The following is a 7,537-nucleotide window of genomic DNA, read 5'->3' on the forward strand; positions in this document are numbered from 1 at the left end:
TTGCTCTGATTATCCGTGTGACCTCTTTGCTAAGACTCTCCAGAGAGCCGTCCTCAAAACCAACACACATCTTGACATATCTCCCACATTGATCGCAGTGTCTCCAGAAACGGCATTCAAGGAGCCAGGAACTTTTCTGCCCACACTGTCCATTGAGTTGTCCTCAAAACCAATATACATCCTGCTATATCTCCCACATGGAAAATGCCAGGAGGCAAAAGTGGGGATTATGTTTAGACTTTCTCGGAACTGCTTCAAATCAACTAGATATCTTTGTGCTGTAAATCTCACAACAGACAAACGCAAAAGCAGCAAACATCTCGCTGTATGTCCCACATCCAAAGTGCCAAGAGAGTAATGTAGAGCTTGCTCTCCCTGTCTTTGAGTACAGTTTTCAGTGTCCCGGTTACCTCTTTGCTAACATTCTCTTCAGAGCTGCAGTGAAACCAGGAACCACGTGGAGAAGGCACCCACACTGAAAATGCCTGGAAGGAACATTGGGGCTTCTTCTCAGTGTCTCTGATGTCGGGTTTCACTGTCCCGGGAAAGTCTCTGCTAACACCCTGCAGAGCGCAGTGCCCAATATACAGAAACGTCTTGCGGTATCTCCTACAGGGAAAGTGCCAGGAGGAATTGTGGAGCTTGGTCTCAGTGTCTCTGAGAATTGCTCTGATTATCCGTGTGACCTCTTTGCTAAGACTCTCCAGAGAGCCTTCCTCAAAACCAACACACATCTTGACATATCTCCCGCATTGATCGCAGTGTCTCCAGGAACGGCATTCAAGGAGCCAGGAACTTTTCTGCCCACACTGTCCATTGAGTTGTCCTCAAAACCAATATACATCCTGCTATATCTCCCACATGGAAAATGCCAGGAGGCAAAAGTGGGGATTATGTTTAGACTTTCTCGGAACTGCTTCAAATCAACTAGATATCTTTGTGCTGTAAATCTCCCAACAGACAAACGCAAAAGCAGCAAACATCTCGCTGTATGTCCCACATCCAAAGTGCCAAGAGAGTAATGTAGAGCTTGCTCTCCCTGTCTTTGAGTACAGTTTTCAGTGTCCCGGTTACCTCTTTGCTAACATTCTCTTCAGAGCTGCAGTGAAACCAGGAACCACGTGGAGAAGGCACCCGCACTGAAAATGCCTGGAAGGAACATTGGGGCTTCTTCTCAGTGTCTCTGATGTCGGGTTTCACTGTCCCGGGAAAGTCTCTGCTAACACCCTGCAGAGCGCAGTGCCCAATATACAGAAACGTCTTGCGGTATCTCCTACAGGGAAAGTGCCAAGAGGGAATTCTCGATCTTGTTCTCAGTGTCTCTGAGAATTGCTCTGATTATCCGTGTGACCTCTTTGCTAAGACTCTCCAGAGAGCCGTCCTCAAAACCAACACACATCTTGACATATCTCCCGCATTGATCGCAGTGTCTCCAGAAACGGCATTCAAGGAGCCAGGAACTTTTCTGCCCACACTGTCCATTGAGTTGTCCTCCAAACCAATATACATCCTGCTATATCTCCCACATGGAAAATGCCAGGAGGCAAAAGTGGGGATTATGTTTAGACTTTCTCGGAACTGCTTCAAATCAACTAGATATCTTTGTGCTGTAAATCTCCCAACAGACAAACGCAAAAGCAGCAAACATCTCGCTGTATGTCCCACATCCAAAGTGCCAAGAGAGTAATGTAGAGCTTGCTCTCATTGTCTTTGAATACTCTTTTCAGTGTCCCGGTTACCTCTTTGCTAACATTCTCTTCAGAGCTGCAGTGAAACCAGGAACCACGTGGAGAAGGCACCCACACTGAAAATGACTGGAAGGAACATTGGGGCTTCTTCTCAGTGTCTCTGATGTCGGGTTTCACTGTCCCGGGAAAGTCTCTGCTAACAGCCTGCAGAGCGCAGTGCCCAATATACAGAAACGTCTTGCGGTATCTCCTACAGGGAAAGTGCCAAGAGGGAATTCTCGATCTTGTTCTCAGTGTCTCTGAGAATTGCTCTGATTATCCGTGTGACCTCTTTGCTAAGACTCTCCAGAGAGCCGTCCTCAAAACCAACACACATCTTGACATATCTCCCACATTGATCGCAGTGTCTCCAGAAACGGCATTCAAGGAGCCAGGAACTTTTCTGCCCACACTGTCCATTGAGTTGTCCTCAAAACCAATATACATCCTGCTATATCTCCCACATGGAAAATGCCAGGAGGCAAAAGTGGGGATTATGTTTAGACTTTCTCGGAACTGCTTCAAATCAACTAGATATCTTTGTGCTGTAAATCTCCCAACAGACAAACGCAAAAGCAGCAAACATCTCGCTGTATGTCCCACATCCAAAGTGCCAAGAGAGTAATGTAGAGCTTGCTCTCATTGTCTTTGAATACTCTTTTCAGTGTCCCGGTTACCTCTTTGCTAACATTCTCTTCAGAGCTGCAGTGAAACCAGGAACCACGTGGAGAAGGCACCCGCACTGAAAATGCCTGGAAGGAACATTGGGGCTTCTTCTCAGTGTCTCTGATGTCGGGTTTCACTGTCCCGGGAAAGTCTCTGCTAACACCCTGCAGAGCGCAGTGCCCAATATACAGAAACGTCTTGCGGTATCTCCTACAGGGAAAGTGCCAAGAGGGAATTCTCGATCTTGTTCTCAGTGTCTCTGAGAATTGCTCTGATTATCCGTGTGACCTCTTTGCTAAGACTCTCCAGAGAGCCGTCCTCAAAACCAACACACATCTTGACATATCTCCCACATTGATCGCAGTGTCTCCAGAAACGGCATTCAAGGAGCCAGGAACTTTTCTGCCCACACTGTCCATTGAGTTGTCCTCAAAACCAATATATATCCTGCTATATCTCCCACATGGAAAATGCCAGGAGGCAAAAGTGGGGATTATGTTTAGACTTTCTCGGAACTGCTTCAAATCAACTAGATATCTTTGTGCTGTAAATCTCCCAACAGCCAAATGTAAAAGCAGCAAACATCTCGCTGTATGTCCCACATCCAAAGTGCCAAGAGAGTAATGTAGAGCTTGCTCTCCCTGTCTTTGAGTACAGTTTTCAGTGTCCCGGTTACCTCTTTGCTAACATTCTCTTCAGAGCTGCAGTGAAACCAGGAACCACGTGGAGAAGGCACCCGCACTGAAAATGCCTGGAAGGAACATTGGGGCTTCTTCTCAGTGTCTCTGATGTCGGGTTTCACTGTCCCGGGAAAGTCTCTGCTAACACCCTGCAGAGCGCAGTGCCCAATATACAGAAACGTCTTGCGGTATCTCCTACAGGGAAAGTGCCAAGAGGGAATTCTCGATCTTGTTCTCAGTGTCTCTGAGAATTGCTCTGATTATCCGTGTGACCTCTTTGCTAAGACTCTCCAGAGAGCCGTCCTCAAAACCAACACACATCTTGACATATCTCCCACATTGATCGCAGTGTCTCCAGAAACGGCATTCAAGGAGCCAGGAACTTTTCTGCCCACACTGTCCATTGAGTTGTCCTCAAAACCAATATACATCCTGCTATATCTCCCACATGGAAAATGCCAGGAGGCAAAAGTGGGGATTATGTTTAGACTTTCTCGGAACTGCTTCAAATCAACTAGATATCTTTGTGCTGTAAATCTCCCAACAGACAAACGCAAAAGCAGCAAACATCTCGCTGTATGTCCCACATCCAAAGTGCCAAGAGAGTAATGTAGAGCTTGCTCTCCCTGTCTTTGAGTACAGTTTTCAGTGTCCCGGTTACCTCTTTGCTAACATTCTCTTCAGAGCTGCAGTGAAACCAGGAACCACGTGGAGAAGGCACCCACACTGAAAATGCCTGGAAGGAACATTGGGGCTTCTTCTCAGTGTCTCTGATGTCGGGTTTCACTGTCCCGGGAAAGTCTCTGCTAACACCCTGCAGAGCGCAGTGCCCAATATACAGAAACGTCTTGCGGTATCTCCTACAGGGAAAGTGCCAAGAGGGAATTCTCGATCTTGTTCTCAGTGTCTCTGAGAATTGCTCTGATTATCCGTGTGACCTCTTTGCTAAGACTCTCCAGAGAGCCGTCCTCAAAACCAACACACATCTTGACATATCTCCCACATTGATCGCAGTGTCTCCAGAAACGGCATTCAAGGAGCCAGGAACTTTTCTGCCCACACTGTCCATTGAGTTGTCCTCAAAACCAATATACATCCTGCTATATCTCCCACATGGAAAATGCCAGGAGGCAAAAGTGGGGATTATGTTTAGACTTTCTCGGAACTGCTTCAAATCAACTAGATATCTTTGTGCTGTAAATCTCCCAACAGACAAACGCAAAAGCAGCAAACATCTCGCTGTATGTCCCACATCCAAAGTGCCAAGAGAGTAATGTAGAGCTTGCTCTCCCTGTCTTTGAGTACAGTTTTCAGTGTCCCGGTTACCTCTTTGCTAACATTCTCTTCAGAGCTGCAGTGAAACCAGGAACCACGTGGAGAAGGCACCCACACTGAAAATGCCTGGAAGGAACATTGGGGCTTCTTCTCAGTGTCTCTGATGTCGGGTTTCACTGTCCCGGGAAAGTCTCTGCTAACACCCTGCAGAGCGCAGTGCCCAATATACAGAAACGTCTTGCGGTATCTCCTACAGGGAAAGTGCCAAGAGGGAATTCTCGATCTTGTTCTCAGTGTCTCTGAGAATTGCTCTGATTATCCGTGTGACCTCTTTGCTAAGACTCTCCAGAGAGCCGTCCTCAAAACCAACACACATCTTGACATATCTCCCGCATTGATCGCAGTGTCTCCAGAAACGGCATTCAAGGAGCCAGGAACTTTTCTGCCCACACTGTCCATTGAGTTGTCCTCAAAACCAATATACATCCTGCTATATCTCCCACATGGAAAATGCCAGGAGGCAAAAGTGGGGATTATGTTTAGACTTTCTCGGAACTGCTTCAAATCAACTAGATATCTTTGTGCTGTAAATCTCCCAACAGCCAAATGTAAAAGCAGCAAACATCTCGCTATATGTCCCACATCCAAAGTGCCAAGAGAGTAATGTAGAGCTTGCTCTCCCTGTCTTTGAGTACAGTTTTCAGTGTCCCGGTTACCTCTTTGCTAACATTCTCTTCAGAGCTGCAGTGAAACCAGGAACCACGTGGAGAAGGCACCCGCACTGAAAATGCCTGGAAGGAACATTGGGGCTTCTTCTCAGTGTCTCTGATGTCGGGTTTCACTGTCCCGGGAAAGTCTCTGCTAACACCCTGCAGAGCGCAGTGCCCAATATACAGAAACATCTTGCGGTATCTCCTACAGGGAAAGTGCCAGGAGGAATTGTGGAGCTTGGTCTCAGTGTCTCTGAGAATTGCTCTGATTATCCGTGTGACCTCTTTGCTAAGACTCTCCAGAGAGCCGTCCTCAAAACCAACACACATCTTGACATATCTCCCACATTGATCGCAGTGTCTCCAGAAACGGCATTCAAGGAGCCAGGAACTTTTCTGCCCACACTGTCCATTGAGTTGTCCTCAAAACCAATATACATCCTGCTATATCTCCCACATGGAAAATGCCAGGAGGCAAAAGTGGGGATTATGTTTAGACTTTCTCGGAACTGCTTCAAATCAACTAGATATCTTTGTGCTGTAAATCTCCCAACAGACAAACGCAAAAGCAGCAAACATCTCGCTGTATGTCCCACATCCAAAGTGCCAAGAGAGTAATGTAGAGCTTGCTCTCCCTGTCTTTGAGTACAGTTTTCAGTGTCCCGGTTACCTCTTTGCTAACATTCTCTTCAGAGCTGCAGTGAAACCAGGAACCACGTGGAGAAGGCACCCGCACTGAAAATGCCTGGAAGGAACATTGGGGCTTCTTCTCAGTGTCTCTGATGTCGGGTTTCACTGTCCCGGGAAAGTCTCTGCTAACACCCTGCAGAGCGCAGTGCCCAATATACAGAAACGTCTTGCGGTATCTCCTACAGGGAAAGTGCCAGGAGGAATTGTGGAGCTTGGTCTCAGTGTCTCTGAGAATTGCTCTGATTATCTGTGTGACCTCTTTGCTAAGACTCTCCAGAGAGCCGTCCTCAAAACCAACACACATCTTGACATATCTCCCACATTGATCGCAGTGTCTCCAGAAACGGCATTCAAGGAGCCAGGAACTTTTCTGCCCACACTGTCCATTGAGTTGTCCTCCAAACCAATATACATCCTGCTATATCTCCCACATGGAAAATGCCAGGAGGCAAAAGTGGGGCTTATGTTTAGACTTTCTCGGAACTGCTTCAAATCAACTAGATATCTTTGTGCTGTAAATCTCCCAACAGACAAACGCAAAAGCAGCAAACATCTCGCTGTATGTCCCACATCCAAAGTGCCAAGAGAGTAATGTAGAGCTTGCTCTCCCTGTCTTTGAGTACAGTTTTCAGTGTCCCGGTTACCTCTTTGCTAACATTCTCTTCAGAGCTGCAGTGAAACCAGGAACCACGTGGAGAAGGCACCCACACTGAAAATGCCTGGAAGGAACATTGGGGCTTCTTCTCAGTGTCTCTGATGTCGGGTTTCACTGTCCCGGGAAAGTCTCTGCTAACACCCTGCAGAGCGCAGTGCCCAATATACAGAAACGTCTTGCGGTATCTCCTACAGGGAAAGTGCCAGGAGGAATTGTGGAGCTTGGTCTCAGTGTCTCTGAGAATTGCTCTGATTATCCGTGTGACCTCTTTGCTAAGACTCTCCAGAGAGCCTTCCTCAAAACCAACACACATCTTGACATATCTCCCTCAGTGATCGCAGTGTCTCCAGAAACGGCATTCAAGGAGCCAGGAACTTTTCTGCCCACACTGTCCATTGAGTTGTCCTCAAAACCAATATACATCCTGCTATATCTCCCACATGGAAAATGCCAGGAGGCAAAAGTGGGGATTATGTTTAGACTTTCTCGGAACTGCTTCAAATCAACTAGATATCTTTGTGCTGTAAATCTCACAACAGACAAACGCAAAAGCAGCAAACATCTCGCTGTATGACCCACATCCAAAGTGCCAAGAGAGTAATGTAGAGCTTGCTCTCATTGTCTTTGAATACTGTTTTCAGTGTCCCGGTTACCTCTTTGCTAACATTCTCTTCAGAGCTGCAGTGAAACCAGGAACCACGTGGAGAAGGCACCCGCACTGAAAATGCCTGGAAGGAACATTGGGGCTTCTTCTCAGTGTCTCTGATGTCGGGTTTCACTGTCCCGGGAAAGTCTCTGCTAACACCCTGCAGAGCGCAGTGCCCAATATACAGAAACGTCTTGCGGTATCTCCTACAGGGAAAGTGCCAAGAGGGAATTCTCGATCTTGTTCTCAGTGTCTCTGAGAATTGCTCTGATTATCCGTGTGACCTCTTTGCTAAGACTCTCCAGAGAGCCGTCCTCAAAACCAACACACATCTTGACATATCTCCCTCAGTGATCGCAGTGTTTCCAGAAACGGCATTCAAGGAGCCAGGAACTTTTCTGCCCACACTGTCCATTGAGTTGTCCTCAAAACCAATATACATCCTGCTATATCTCCCACATGGAAAATGCCAGGAGGCAAAAGTGGGG

Source organism: Larus michahellis, unplaced genomic scaffold, assembly GCF_964199755.1.
Source record: "Larus michahellis unplaced genomic scaffold, bLarMic1.1 SCAFFOLD_26, whole genome shotgun sequence".
Taxonomy (NCBI): domain Eukaryota; kingdom Metazoa; phylum Chordata; class Aves; order Charadriiformes; family Laridae; genus Larus; species Larus michahellis.